This window comes from Scyliorhinus torazame, chromosome 15 (genome assembly GCF_047496885.1).
Source record: "Scyliorhinus torazame isolate Kashiwa2021f chromosome 15, sScyTor2.1, whole genome shotgun sequence".
NCBI classification, from domain to species: Eukaryota; Metazoa; Chordata; class Chondrichthyes; order Carcharhiniformes; family Scyliorhinidae; genus Scyliorhinus; species Scyliorhinus torazame.
In genome coordinates, this window is record NC_092721.1 from 206,002,982 (window position 1) to 206,018,710 (window position 15,729).

The following is a 15,729-nucleotide window of genomic DNA, read 5'->3' on the forward strand; positions in this document are numbered from 1 at the left end:
TGGGCCGATTGAGTCAGGAATGAAGAGATTACAATTGGAGGTGCGCAGAGGCCTTAGAGGATTGTGAGCAATGTACCCTTGAATTATTTTTGGGAATGTGCGGGTAATTTGTTTAACGTGTGGCCTTTCATTCTGTTTTGCTCGGCTGTACAATGCCGTTAATCTAAATGAACCAACTTGGGCCTGGCCCGCGAGGGAACTTTGAGGAATCTCTGTGGTTGTGCAGCTGAGGTAATATTAGTTGTGGGACTGAAACTTGTGGGAGGAAACCGGAGCACCCGGAGGAAACCCACGCAGACACGGGGAGAACGTGCAGACTCTGCACACAGTGACACAAATGGGATAAACACCAACACCTCCTCAATACCGGGGCCCCGCAAGGCTGCATACTTAGCCCCCTACTATACTCCCTATACACACACGGCTGCATGGCAAAATCTGGCTCAAACTCCATCTACAAGATTGCTGATGACAAAACCGTAATGGGTCGGATCTTGAATAATGATGAGTCAGAAACAGGCGGGAGAGAGAGAATGTGGAGCAGTGGTGTAACAACAACAATCTCTCCCTCAATGTCAGCAAAACTAATGAGCTGGTCATTGACGTCAGGAAGAAAATATCGTACACGCCCCTGTCTGCATCAACGGGGCCGAGGTGGAGATGGTTAGCAGTTTCAAATTCCTAGGTGTAAACATCACCAACAATCTGTCCTGGTCCACCCATGTCGACGCTACGACCAAGAAAGTACAACAGCGCCTATACTTCCTCAGGAAACTAAGGAAATTCGGCATGTCCGCATTGACTCTTACCAACTTTTACAGATGCACCATAGAAAGCCTCCTATCTGGCTGCATCACAGCCTGGTATGGCAACTGCTCGGCCCAAGTTCACAAGAAATTACAGAGATTCTTGAACACAGCCCAGTCCATCACACGAACCTGCCTCCCATCCATTGACTCCATCTACACCTCCCGCTGCCTGGGGAAAGCGGGCAGCATAATCAAAGACTCCTCCCACCCGGTTTACTCACTCTTCCAACTTCTTCCATCGGGCAGGAGATACAAAGTCTGAGAACACGCACAAACAGACTCAAATACAGCTTCTTCCCCACTATTACCAGACTCCTAAATGACCCTCCTACGGACTGAACTGATTTCTCCACATCTTCTCTACTGCCGCCGTTGTACTTTCTTGGTCGTGGTGTCAATGTGGGTGGATTAGGACAGATTATTGGAGATGTGCACCCCTAGGAATTTGAAGCTATCAACCATCTGACTCATCATTATTCAAGATCCCCTGACCATCACGTCCTCAAACATTTCCACCAACAGCGGCGCCAACGTATCCTTAAACATTTTATAAAATTGTGGGGTTTTTGCGTGTGTTGGATCACTTTGTTGTTTAAAATGTTAAAATTATAAATGCCTCAATAAAATATTTTCTAAAATTTTTTTTTTTAAATAAAATTCCACCGGAAAACCATCTGGCCCTGTTGCTTTGTCCATCTGCATTCTCCCTATCACCACCTGCACTTCTTCCATCCTCCGCCAATCCTGCCCTCTCCTCCTCTCCTACTTCAGGACACTCCAATCGCCCTCAAAATTCCCTCATATCTGACTCATCCTCCAGAGGCTCGGACTTATACAAATCCCTGTCGAACTCTTCAAAACTTTTGCTCACCTGCTCCGGTGCCACCACCAGCTTTCCCATCCCATTCCTGACCCGAACAATCTCCCTCGCAGCTGCCTACTGGCAGAGCTGGTCCGCCAACAAGCGGCTGGCCTTTTCACCATACTCGTACAGAATTCCCCTTGCCCGCCTCAGCTGCTGAACCGCCCTTCCCGTGAACAGAAGATCAAACCTCGCCTGTAGGTCCTTCCTCCTTGCCAGAAGACCCGACATCAGATCCTCCACATACCTTCCATCTACCTCCATCAACCTCCACCATTTCTCCCTTGCCTCCCTGTCCACCTGTGCCTTAAACAAAATGACCTCGTCACTCACTATGGCCTTCAACCCTTCCCATACCACTGACGGCGAGACTTCCCCATTCCTATTGAACCCTACGTAATACTCAATCATCTTCTCCATTTTGATACAAAAAATTTGGGCCTGCCAACAGTCCCACATCGAACCTCCACAGTGACCCCTTCTCCTTGACCACGTCCACTCAGTGTGGAGTACGGTTCGGAATATCGATCGCAGAATGCCTTCCTCGACCCAGCTAACAGAGTCTTCCCCATCACAAAAAATCAACCCTGGAATACACATTGTGCACTGATGAAAAAAACAAGTACTCCCTATCCCACGGATACAAACCCCCCCAAGCGCCAGGGTCCCCGCTGGGTCACTGTCTGTGCGGAGTCTGCACATCCTCCCCGTGTGTGCGTGGGTTTCCTCCGGGTGCTCCGGTTTCCTCCCACAGTCCAAAGACGTGCAGGTTAGGTGGATTGGCCACGCTAAATTGCTTAGCGTCCAAAAAGGTTAGGAGGGGTTATTGGGTGATGGGGATAGGGTGGAAGTGCGATCTTAAGTGGGTTGGTGGCAGACTCAATGGGCTGAATGGCCTCCTTCTGCACTGTTTGTTCTATGTATCTATGTAAGCCCTTCCCTGCTGCCACTGCCATTACTGGCCCCGTCCAGCCGGGGGGAAGGGGGGGTCAGTCACCATCAGCCCCCTACCCCTTCCAAAAAACCCCCAACCACTTTCTGTCGAAAATACCTTCCCAGGTATCGCCCCCGACCATTCCCACTCCCAGGTCCATTGAAACCTGTGCATACACGTTTCCGATGACCGCAGTCCCCCCCCCCCCCCCCCCCCCCCAACCTCTCCCCCGCTCACTGGCCAACTTACGTTTGCTGGCAAGGTGACCCCTGCCAGAGCCCCCTTCCCCCACACGGAAAACCAAACCAACAACCCCCGCCCCCCCCCCCCACACACAGAAATCGTCCAAACTCCCCCCCCCCACCTAATAATCCCACAGACCTCAAAAAACATCAAATCCCAGCTGATTAAAACCACCCATCCTCAACTACAACTTTAAGCATAAGAACAAGAACAAAGAAAAAAATGTGATACACAAAAGAAATGGGTAAAAGATCAACATCAAAGTCCAAAATTTCAGTCCCAGGTCCTTCAGCTTTCATGAACGCCTCCGCCGCCATCTCAAAGTGGAAGCCCTTAGAATTGTGCATCACCCTCAGCTTCGCCTGGTAGACCATCCCAAACCTCACATTGCTTTTATACAATGTCGCCTATGCCCGGCCAAAGGCTGCCCACCTTGTCAGCTCTGCCGTGAGATTCTGGAATATCCGAATAACAGCACTTTCCCACCTCGCCTCTCGATTCAGCTTCACCCATCTCAACACCTTCTCCTTCACCTGATAACTGGGGAAGCAGACTATCACAGGACTGGCCTGTCCAACTCGTAGGTGGAGGAGTCCTCTTCCTCCTCCATCAACTTAGCGAACATCTCCAGAAAGTACTCTGTCAGCCTCCGGCCCTCCATCCCCTCAGGCAGTTCCACAATCCTTAGATTCTGCCTTTGTGACCTGTTCTCAGCCCTTTATTGCTCTCCACTACCCTCCGCAGCTCGTCACCCATCGAGGTGAACTGGTCGCTGTGCTATGACAATGTCACCTCCACCCGCAATGCCTCTCCTTGCTCCCATATCTCCGTTGACATCTTAGCCAGAGCCTCCTTGACCACGGTCATCATTTTTCCGATGACAGTCACTAAAACTCCCACGTCATCACTTTGGCCAGCTTATCCACCGTAAGCGGCCCCACTCGGCAAGCTTGCAGCCGCCACCTTTCCTCCTGCTGGACTCACAACTGAACTTCCCGGCCAACTTCCGCTCGCTCCCTTCTTCCCCTGGTTCTTCTTCTGGAACTTAGACATCCTATGGGCTTCTTGCCAACACATAATCATCTGAAATTGGAGGTCTTCCGGTGGCGGCTATGAAGGAGTAAGTCGCACATTTGGTGGCTCCCGCTTGGGTCGGACTTTTGGACCTTTTCCCCCGGACATGATTTGGAAAACCGAAGATAGAGGCAATTGTGTACTGAATTCCCACATCGGTACATGGAGAAGCGGACTAGAAGTGCTCGCAAAGGCAGAAACAGATGAACAACAAAGGCTTGGGCTGAAGCTGCAGCAGGAGACAGCATGGCGGAGGGCCGGACCTCTGGCTTGTCGACCCAACGGTCAACGGAGCAGCTGATGCAAGTTATCCAGGAAGGCTTTGCTACGCAGAAACAGGACTGCTTGGACCCGTCAAAAGAGTCAATTGCGCGGCTGGAGCTTAGATTGGACGCCCAAGATCGGGCGATCCAGAAGGTGCTGGCTGAGCAGGAGGAACATCAAACTGTGGTGGAGTTGGAGGTGGAGATGCTGAGAGACCAGCAGAAGAAGCTCCTGGAGAAGGTGGAGGACCTAGAGAATAGGTCCCGCCGGCAGAACTTGAGAATCGGTGGGCTCCCGGAGGGGTCCGAAGGAGCTGGGGCATACATCGCAGATATGTTTGAGAAGCTGCTGGGGGATGTGGCATTCTCCCGACCCTTGGAGGTGGACAGGCCTCACAGAGCACTCGCGAGGAAACCGTGAATGGGAGAACCCCGAGGGCAACGGTGCTGAGATTCCACAGATATTTGGACATGGAGCATATTTTACAGTGGGCCAAGCAGACACGGAGTTGTAAATGGGAGAACAGTATCCTACAGATCGATCAGGACCTGAGTGCGGAGGTGGCCAGGAGAAGAGCGGGGTTCAACCAGATAAGGTCGACCCTTTTTAAGAAAAAGGTGAAGTTCGGGCTGCTGTATCCGACCCGTCTCTGGGTCACGTACGAGGAGCAACATTTCTATTTCGAGTCGCCTGAGGAAGCGCTGGACTTCGCGAAAAGGAAGGGTCTGGTGCCGGACTGAGAACTCTGCTGCAACGTTCATGTTTAAAAAAGTTTCTCGTTTTTCGTTCTGTGGACGTTATTTGTAATGCCTTCTGTATTGATTTGGGGCCAGTTCCAGAGCTGAGTGAGCTGTTTACGTTTGTACTGATGGGGGATGGAGGTGTGTGTTAGATGCTGGATCTTTTGCTTGATCTTTTCTTTGTTTAGCGTTTTTTTGTCGGGCAATTGTGTTGGGATTGTCTTTCATTTGACTGTGTGTATGAATGAGCCGGGGGGGGGGGGGGGGGGGGGGGGGGGGGGGGGGAGAGACGACAATAGGTGGGAGAATGTCTGGTGCCAGGGGCGGGGACCACCAAGCTAGCTGGGCGGGCTAGCTCACGGAAGCGCAGTGGGGGGTGAGCAGATGTTAGGTTTATCGAAGGGGTCGATTTACTTTGTGCTGTTACTAAGGGGGGGGGGGGGGGGGAAGAGGAGAGAGGAGGGGAAAATGTTCTGCTGACGAGGGAGGGACTTTTGCTAAGGGACAGAGAGGAGGTGGGGGGCTGCCTGGGGGCGGGCCGGTGGAGGCATGGGGCGCGGGTTGGAGACTGGCCCAAGAAAGCGGATGGCTGATTGGCGAAGGGGGGTGGGGGGGTGGGGGGGGGGTGGGGGGGGGGGGCGATGGGCCCCCCAAACTACGCTGATCACCTGGAATGTACGAGGGCTAAATGGGCCGGTCAAAAGGGCACGCGTGTTCACACATTTGAGAAGACTGAAGGCGGACGTGGTAATTCTACAGGAGACGCACCTTAGAGTAGCTGACCAGATTAGATTAAGGAAGGGAGGGTCGGACAGGTTTTTCACTCGTGACTGGACTCGAAGACTAGAGGGGTCACGATCCTGATTTACAAGCAAGTGGTGTTTGAGGTGGGAAGAATAGTTTCGGATGTGGGAGAAGGTACATTATGGTCAGTGGGAAATTGGAGGGGGTGCAGGTGGTACTAGTAAATGTGCATGCGCCAAATGGGGACGACGTGGAGTTTATAAAGAGGATGCTGGGGAAGATACCGGACCTGGATTTACATAAGTTGGCCATGGGAGGGGGCTTCAACAGTTATTGACCCTGGTTTAGACCGGTCAAGCTCAAAAACAGGCAGGGTGCCAGCAATGGCAAAGGAACTAAAAGGGTTCATGGAGCAGATGGGATGGTGGATACATGGAGATTTGGGCAGCCGAGAGTGAAGGGGTTCTCCTTCTACTCACACGTGCACAAAGTGTACTCCCGGATTTATTTCTTTATTTTGAGCAGGTCTCTACTGACGGGGGTGTTGGACATGGGGTACTCGGCGATCACAATCTCAGACTATGCTCCGCACTGGATTGACCTACAGGTTAGTAAAGACAGTAACCAGTGCCTGCACTGGAGGTTAGATGTGAGACTTTTTGCTGACGAAGAGGTGTGCGGACGGCTGAGGAAATGTATTCAGAACTACCTGGAAGTCAACGACACGGGGGAAATTTCGGCAGCGGTGGTCTGAGAGGCATTGAAGGCGGTGGCTAGAGGGGAGCTGATCTCGATTCGAGCCCATAGGGAGAAGGCAGACAGGGCAGAGACGGACTGACTGGTAAAGGAGATATTACAGGTCGACAGGAGGTATGCGGAGACCCCAGAGGCAGGGCTTTTAAGGGGACGGCGGAGGCTACAGGCAGAGTTCGGCTTGTTAACCACAGGGAGGGCAGTGGAGCAGCTGAGAAAGGCGAGGGGGGGGGGGGGGGATTTATGAGCATGGAGAGAAGGTAAGCAGAATGCTTGCACAGCAGCTTAGAAAGAGGGAGGCAGCCAGGGAGATAGGGAAAGTAAAGGATGGGGACGAGAGTCTGATTGGAGACTCAGCAGAGGTAAATAAGGCGTTTTATAGTAGGCTGTACGGGTCGGAACCCCCAGCTGGGCCGGAGGGGATGAGGCACTTCCTAGGGGGGCTGAATTTCCAGAAGGTGGACGGGGAGCTGGTAGAAGGGCTGAGGGCCCCGATCGGGATGGAAGTGATAGCAGAGGATCTGAAGACCATGCAGTCAGGTAAAGCCCAGGGGCCGGACGGGTATCCAGTGGAATTCTATAAAATGTTCTCTGCGATATTGGGGTCGCTGTTGATGAGGACATTCAATGAGGCAAGGGAGTGTGGGGTGCTTCTCCCGACGATGTCACAGGCCACGATTTGGCTGATCCTGAAGCGGGACAAGAACCCGGAGCTGTGTGGGTCCTACAAGCTGATGTCCCTATTGAATGTGGCCGTCAAACTGCTGGCCAAACTTTTGTCCTCTCGAATTGAGGACTGTGTGCCAGATGCTATTGGGGAGGACCAGGCGGGGTTTGTTAAGGGAAGGCAGTTGGTGGCCAATGTAAGAAGGTTGTTAAACGTGATCATGATGCCCCCGGAAGGTCGGGGGGTCAAATGAAATGAAAATCGCTTGTCACAAGTAGGCTTCAAATGAAGTTACTGTGAAAAGCCCCTAGTCGCCACATTCCGGCGCCTGTTCTGGGAGGCTGGTACGGGAATTGAACCGTGCTGCTGGCCTGCCTTGGTCTGCTCTAAAAACAGTGATTTATCCCAGTGTGCTAAACCAGCCCCTGGTGGAGGTAGTGGTGGTAATGGATGCAGCTCTCCCCACTGCTGTTTGCGATAGCCATAGAGTTGCTGGCAATTGCGCTGAGAGCCTCAAGGGGCTGGTCCAGGGGGGGGGGGGGCGGAGTGGAACACAGAGTCTGCTCTATATGTATCGGACCCAGCAGAGGGGATGGAAGAAATCATGAGGATTCTGGGGGAATTTGGCCGGTTTTCGGGGTATAAACTAAATATGGGGAAAAGTGAGATGTTTGAGTCCAGACAAGGGGGCAGGAGAGGCGATTGGGGGAACTGCCATTTAGAGTGGTAGGGGGAAGCTTTCGGTATCTGGGCTTCCAAGTGGTGTGGGAATGGGAACGGCTGCACAAACTAAATCTGGCCCGACTATTAGTCCAAATGAAGGACGATTTTCGGAGGTGGGACGCTCTCACATTGTCATTAGCTGGGAGGGTGCAGAGGGTGAAGATGACGGTCCTCCCGAGATTCCTGTTTGTGTTTCAGTGTCTCCCCATCTTTATTCCGCGGCCCGTTTTTAAACGGGTCAACAAGGTGCTCACTGGCTTTGTCTGGGCGGGCAAGACCCCGCGAGTAAAAACGGGGATGCTTGAGCGGAGTCGGGGAGAGGGCGGGCTGGCGTTGCCAAACTTCAGTAATTACTACTGGGCGACGAATATAGCCATGGTCAGGAAGTGGGTGGTGGAGGGGGGGGGGGGGTCGGCATGGGAGTGTGTGGAGGCGGCTTCATGCAAGGGCACCAGTTTGGGGGCGTTGATAACGGCGCCTCTGCCGTTCCCACCGGCACGGTACTCCACTCGCCCCGTGATGGTGGCAGCCCTGAGAGTCTGGGGGCAATGGAGGAGACAAAATAGGAGGGATGTCAGAGCTAGGTTCTTTACTCCGAGCGTGGTTAGGGTGTGGAATGGACTGCCTGCTATGATAGTGGAGTCGGACACTTTAGAAACTTTCAAGCGGTTATTGGATAGGCACATGGAGCACACCAGAATGACGGAGTGGGATAGCTTGATCTTGGTTTCGGATAATGCTCGGCACAACATCGAGGGCCGAAGGGCCTGTACTGTGCTGTACTGTTCTATGTGGGAGCGGAGGGAGCATCGGTTTGCTCTCCAATCTGTAATAATCACCGGTTTGCCCCGGGAAGGATGGACAGGGGGTTTCAGAGATGGCAGAGCAGGGATTGAGAGGATGGGAGATATGTTTATAGAGGGGAGTTTCCCTAGCCTGAGGGAGCTGGAGGAGAAATTTGGGTTCACGAGGGGAAATAAATTCAGGTACCTGCAGATTCGGGACTTCCTACGAAGGCAGGTTTCAACCTTCCCACTCCTACCACCAAGGGGGATACAGGACAGGGTAGTTTCCAGAGTGTAGGTGGGAGGAGGAAGGTCTCCGACATCTAAAGGGAACTCTTGGGGTCAGAGGGGACGCAGACGGAGGAGCTGAAGCGCAAACGGGAAGACGAGCTGGGGGGAGAGATAGAGGATGGTCTCTGGGTGGAAGTGCTGAGTAGAGTCAATGCAGCCACAACATGTGCCAGGCTCAGCCTGATACAGTTTAAGGTTGTTCACCAGGCTCACGTGACAGTGGCCCGGATGAGCAGGTTCTTTGGTGTAGAAGATAGGTGTGCAAGGTGTGCGGGAGGGTCAGCGAACCATTTCCACATGTTCTGGGCCATGTCCAAAGCTTAGGGGATTTGGGCAGGGGTTTGCAGATGTCATGTCCACGGTGTTAAAAACAAGGGTGGCACCGAGTCCAGAGGTGGCGATTTTCGGGGTGTCGGAAAATCCGGGAATCCAGGAGGAGAAAGAGGCAGATGTTCTGGCCTCCGCTTCCCTGGTAGCCCGGAGACGGATATTATTAGTTTGGAGGGATTCAAAGCCCCCCGAAGTCGGAGACCTGGTATCGGACATGGCTAGCTTTCTCTGTTTGGAGTAAATCAAGTTCGCCTTGAGGGTTCGCCCGGAGGTGGCAACCGTTCGTCGACTTCTTCGCGGAAAATTAATCGTCAGCAGAAGGGGGGGGGGGGGGGGTAGTTTAGCTTTGAGTAGGGGGTTAATAAAGGTGGGACCTGTAAGGGAGGGAGACGGCTTTTGCACTATGTTTATAAATTCATGTACATTGTTTATTTTGTTGTTGTAAAACCAAAAATACCTCAATAAAATGTTTATTAAAAGAAAATCATCCGAAATTGACCCCAGAAAACTGGGTATAAAGGCCAAAAACCAGAAGCTCTAGCAGGAGCCACCTAACGTGCGACCTCCAGCTACGTGTCGCCACTGGAGGTCCCGCCCTGGGAGTCCTTAACTTCACCTCCAGATCCCACAACGTCTCATGGCATCAGATCAAACATGGGCAAGGAAACCGCCTGCTGAATACCACATTCTGCACCGCCTTCGTTCATGCTGAATGCCCACTTGGAGGAAGCTCTGAGGGTGGCAAGGGCACAGAATGTACTCACATGGAGGACTTCAATGCCCATCACCGAGAGTGGCTCAGTCTCCACTACAGCACATCAGTACAAAGGATAAGGCATGTGCAACAATCTCCTGCCAGAAGACCATGAGAAATAGGAACAGGCCATTCGGCCCCTCAAGCCTGCTCGATCATTCAATAGGACCATGGCTGATCTGACATTCTTCACCTCCACCGTCCTGCTCTTTCTCCGGAATCTTCGTGCCGAGGGGTGAGCCACCTCAGCCTCCTCCTGAGGTCCCCAGCATCACGGATGGCAGTCTTCAGCCAATTTGATTCAATCCACATGAAATCAAGAAAAAGCTGAAGTCACTATATGGGTGCTGACAATATTCTGGATATAGTACTGAAGACACGCGCTCAGGAACCTGCCGTGCTCCTAACCAAGCTGTTCAAGTACAACTACAACACTGGCATCTACCCAGCAATGTGGAAAACTGCCCAAGTATTTCCCGTATACAAAAAGCAGGACAAAGCCAAACCGGCCATTTACCGCCTACTCTCGATCAGAAGTAACATAATCAATTGTGCTATCAAGCAGCACTTGGTTAGCAATAACATGCTCACAGGCGCTGAGTTTGGGTTACGCCAGGGTTACTGAACTCCTGACCTCAATACAGTCTTGGTTCAGACATGGTCAAAAGAGCTGAACACAAGAGGTGAGATGAGAGTGACTGCCCTTGAATGGATATGGCATCAAGGAGCCCGAGCTAAACTGGAGTCAATGGGAATCAGTTGGAAAACTTTCCGTTGGTTGGAGTCATACCTGGCGCAAGATGGCTGTGGTGGTTGGAGATCAATCATCTCAGCTCCAGGACATCACTGCAGGAGTTCCTCAGGGTAGTGTCCTAGACCAGTGTTCTTCAAACTTTTTCCCCGGGGACCCATTTTTACCAAGCGGCCAACGTTCACGACCCACGCCGGCCAACCTTCGCGACCCACGCCGGCCGACCTTCGCGACCCACGCCGGCCGACCTACGCGACCCACGCCGGCCGACCTTCGCGACCCACGCCGGCCGACCTTCGCGACCCACGCCGGCCGACTTTCGCGGCCCACGCCGGCCGACCTACGCGACCCACGCCGGCCGACCTTCGCGACCCACGCCGGCCGACCTTCGCGACCCACGCCGGCCGACCTTCGCGACCCACGCCGGCCGACCTTCGCGACCCACGCCGGCCGACCTTCGCGACCCACGCCGGCCGACCTTCGCGACCCACGCCGGCCGACCTTCGCGACCCACGCCGGCCGACCTTCGCGACCCACGCCGGCCGACCTTCGCGGCCCACGCCGGCCGACCTTCGCGACCCACGCCGGCCGACCTTCGCGGTCCACGCCGGCCGACCTTCGCGGTCCACGCCGGCCGACCTTCGCGGTCCACGCCGGCCGACCTTCGCGACCCACGCCGGCCGACCTTCGCGACCCACGCCGGCCGACCTTCGCGACCCACGCCGGCCGACCTTCGCGACCCACGCCGGCCGACCTTCGCGACCCACGCCGGCTGACCTTCGCGACCCACGCCGGCCGACCTTCGCGACCCACGCCGGCCGACCTTCGCGGCCCACGCCGGCCGACCTTCGCGACCCACGCCGGCCAACCTTCGCGACCCACGCCGGCCAACCTTCGCGACCCACGCCGGCCAACCTTCGCGGCCCAACATTTTCTCTTACCTTGTTTGCTGCTGACAAAAATGGAGGAAATGGTTTTGGGTCCCTTTGGCCCTCGTACATGCTCCTCCAATGGAACCTGTTGGATGAAGGTGAAGCCTTCCGGTGTCGGAAAGTATTGAGTCTCCATCTGTCCCAGGGGGCTGGTTTAGCACACTGGGCTAAATCGCTGGCTTTTAAAGCAGACCAAGCAGGCCAGCAGCACGGTTCAATTCCCGTAACAGCCTCCCCGAGCAGGCGCCGGAATGTGGCGACTAGGGGCTTTTCACAGTAACTTCATTGAAGCCGACTTGACAATAAGCAATTTTCATTTCATTTCATTCCCAAGGTCTGCATTTTGTTCCTCTAAACTTTTATCAAATAAGCCCCCCCGAACTTGTAAAAAGAAAAATAAATAAAATGAATAAAATAATTGAATAAAAACCCCCCGAACTTGTAAAACAAAAAGCTGCGACCGTTTAAAAAAAATAGCGGCGCAGGAGGGGCCGGAGTCACAGAGAGAGGGAGGGAGCCGGGCACCAGAATGGGCACCCCGGGGGGAGGGCACACACTGGGTGGGGGAAGAGGGCAGGATGGGGATGGAGGGAGAGGGCAGGATGGGAGTGGGGGGGGACAGGGCAACTGGGGAAGAGGGCACACTGGGGGGTGGGGAGGGAGGGGGCACACTGGGGGTGGGGGGGGAGAAGAGGGCAGGATGGGGTGGGGGAGAAGGCAGGATGGGGGGGCGAGAGCAGGCACACTGGGGGAGGGGGCACACTGGGCCTGGGGGAGGGGGGGGGGGGGTCCTTAATTCCACTTGGGCCGGGCGGCTGATTTGGGCAGAGAGGGGGAGAAGCCCCGAAGAGAGTCCGGTGTGTTTGGGGCGGGGGACCTGGGGGGCCGCCTGTCGCTCGGCAGCGCGGCCCTGGGATGAGGCGATCCTGGGCCCGGGACAAACCCAAAACAATTCAGCACCGAGGCTTCGCTCACCACAAACTGCAGCCGGAGCCCCGGCCCCTCTCCCCAGGCAGCTTCCCCGCTCCAAAACCTGCCTCACACAGCCCGCTCCAGCGTCACCGCTTCAAACAAACCCCGCCAACAGTGCGCTTCCACCGGGGAGGGAGGGAGAGACTCTCACACTGAGACCCCCTACCAAAGAAAAAGCGGCCGCACCGATCATCGGCGCACATGCACAATGCGGCCACATTTCTTTAACATATTCGTGGCCATTTTAATGGCTGCTTGCAGTCGGCGTTATCAAAAGCCGGCTGCTGCCCGGGGATTTGCGAGATCGGGAGTGCGCGAAGGACGGCTCCGCGACCATCCCGACACCCGCCCGCGACCCACCTGCGGGTCGCGCCCCCGAGTTTGAAGAACACTGTCCTAGACCCAACCATCTTCAGCTGCTTCATCAATGACCTCCTTTCCATAAGGTCAGAAGTAAGAATGTCCGTTCATGGTTACACAATGTTCAGCACCATTCTGACTCCTCAGATACTGATGTCCAAATGCAGCAAGACCTGGACAATATCCAGGCTTAGACTGACAAGTGGCAAGTAACATTCGTGCCACACGAGTGCAGGCAATGACCATCTCCAAAAAGAGATAATCTAACCACCACCCCTTGATATTCAATGGCATCACCATCGCTGAATCCATTATCAACACCCTGGGGGTTACCACTGACCAGAAACTGAACTGAAAATGAAATGAAAATCACTTATTGTCACAAGTCGGCTTCAATGAAGTTACTGTGAAAAGCCCCTAGTCGCCACATTTCGGCGCCTGTTAAGGGAGGCTGGTACTGGAACTGGACCAGTCATATAAATATTGTCGTACAATGGCAGGTCAGATTATTGGAATCCTGGAGTGAATTACTCACCTCCTGACTCCCCAAAGCCTGTCCACCATCTACAAGGCACAAGTCAGGAGTGTAATGGAATACTCTCGACTTGCCTGGATGAGCGCAGCTCCAACAACACTCAAGAAGCTCAACACCATCCAGGACAAAGCAGCCCCGCTTGATTGACACCCCATCCACAAACATTCACTCCCTCCACCACCGACGAACTGTGGCACCAGTGTGTACCATCTACAAGATGCACTGCAGCAACGCACCTTGTCATAGAATTTACAGTGCAGAAGTAGGCCATTCGGCCCATCGAGTCTGCACCGGCTCTTGGAAAGAGCACCCTACCCAAGGTCAACACCTCCACCCTATCCCCATAACCCAGCAACCCCATCCAACACTAAGGGCAATTTTGGACACTAAGGGCAATTTATCATGGCCAATCCACCTAACCTGCACATCCTTGGACTGTGGGAGGAAACCGGAGCACCCGGAGGAAACCCACGCACACACGGGGAGAATGTGCAGACTCTGCACAGACAGTGACCCAAGCCGGGAATCGAACCTGGGACCCTGGAGCTGTGAAGCAATTGTGCTAACCACAATGCTACCGTGCTGCCCTTAATCCGTAGACCAGTGTTTTGGAAACATTTTTTCCAGCGACTCATTTTTTCAAAATGGCCACCTCTCGCGACCCACGCTAAGTTCTCAATAGATTCTCCGCGGTTACTTTTTAAAAACATTACGTTAATTGTTGGCACTTCTGTATTATTAAATGTCAAAAATTGTAAATGAAAATATATTTTCTATTTTTTGCTGTTATTTGGAGATATGATTAACTTGTAATAAAAAGTCTCTGCACAGTTCAGTGTGCAAGACGTTTGTTCGCAGACTCCGACGGTGTTTGAAGGGGGAATGTGGAAATTCTTGGAAACAAGTCTGGATTTGGGGCTGATGGGGAAGGAAGGAGACTCACCATTGATCGCAAAGTCAGTCCCACTGAGAGCGACTGAATTCAGAAAGTGAGCGGAGAATGGCTCCCTATTTTAAATATACATCAAACCCCTTATGCACACACAGCACAACTTTAAACACAGATCTGATTGACAAGATTAAGAGTAACAGAATCTCAACAGGCATCACCAAGATTAACTGTCGCAGAAATTGAACCAACACTGATGTTAATGGTAAACAAAATTCAAGATTAATTGACAATGGTAACAATGGCAGATATTAAACATGCATCCAATTCAGAATGTTAACCCTAAGACTCTCTTTGTGTGATCATTGACTCTGTGCTTCCTGTGAGCTGTAATTAAACATTACGAACATTTCCCCCCTGACTGGGATGGGATGCATGGAGTTCCCAAACCCACACCCGTCGCCCCAGAGCCGAGTTCAGAATGAGGCAAACATGAAGCAGCTTTGCGGCAATGGGCCAATTGAAAGGTGGGGAGATACACAGGAATTATCTGCTGGAGCTAGGTCCTGAATCAGGGAGTATTCCGGCTAGGAGTTACTGACTAGGATATTTATGGAAACATATTCCAGTCGGTAGTCACTTGGTTTTAGGTGGGGGGTGCAGACCTGGAAAAGAAAGATCGCGAAGCACTACTGGTAACTAACTCTGTGCAGAAGGAGTGTCTGCAGGAAATAAATTTAAAGATAATTGATTTTTTTTCCTTTAAACTCTTCGGTTGTAGGTGCAGGGGCTGACTAACTTGGCTGCTCAGTTGCTGCAGGAACGGGAGGGGCTGTGTCGGAGGCGGTGACTATAACAGCGACCCAGGGAGGCAGAAAGTCCACGGCACCGGCCTCTACATCAGCCTCGTGGCCATACACTGTACTGTAGCCAGAATTCACCCAGGGAGAAAATGGGAAAAAAGAGAAAACGCTGGAAAATCTCAGCAGGTCTGGCAGCATCTGTCGGGAGAGAAAAGAGCTGACGGTTCGAGTCCGATGACTCTTTGTCAAAGCTGGGAAAAAAGCCAGGCGATCCTCGGGGTTAATTTTTGGAGACCTTTTGGTGACCCATTTTACATCATCCCGGGGGTCGCAACACCCACTTTGGAAAAATACTGCCTTAGACAGCACCTTCTAAACCCATAACCACCATCTAGAAGGACAAGGGCAGCAGACACATGGGAACATCACCACCTGGGAGGTTCCCCTCCCAGTCACTGACCATCCCACTTGGAAATATATTGCCGTTCCTTCACTGTCGCTGGGTCAAAATCCT

The 15,729-nt window shown here is 53.2% G+C and overlaps 1 protein-coding gene across 4 annotated transcripts in view; it reads right to left on the reverse strand.

Annotated features, from left to right (window-relative positions):
* rnf169 (ring finger protein 169) overlaps positions 1–15,729 on the reverse strand; it is a 50,224-nt gene that overhangs the window by 21,014 nt on the left and 13,481 nt on the right. The window lies entirely within an intron of this gene.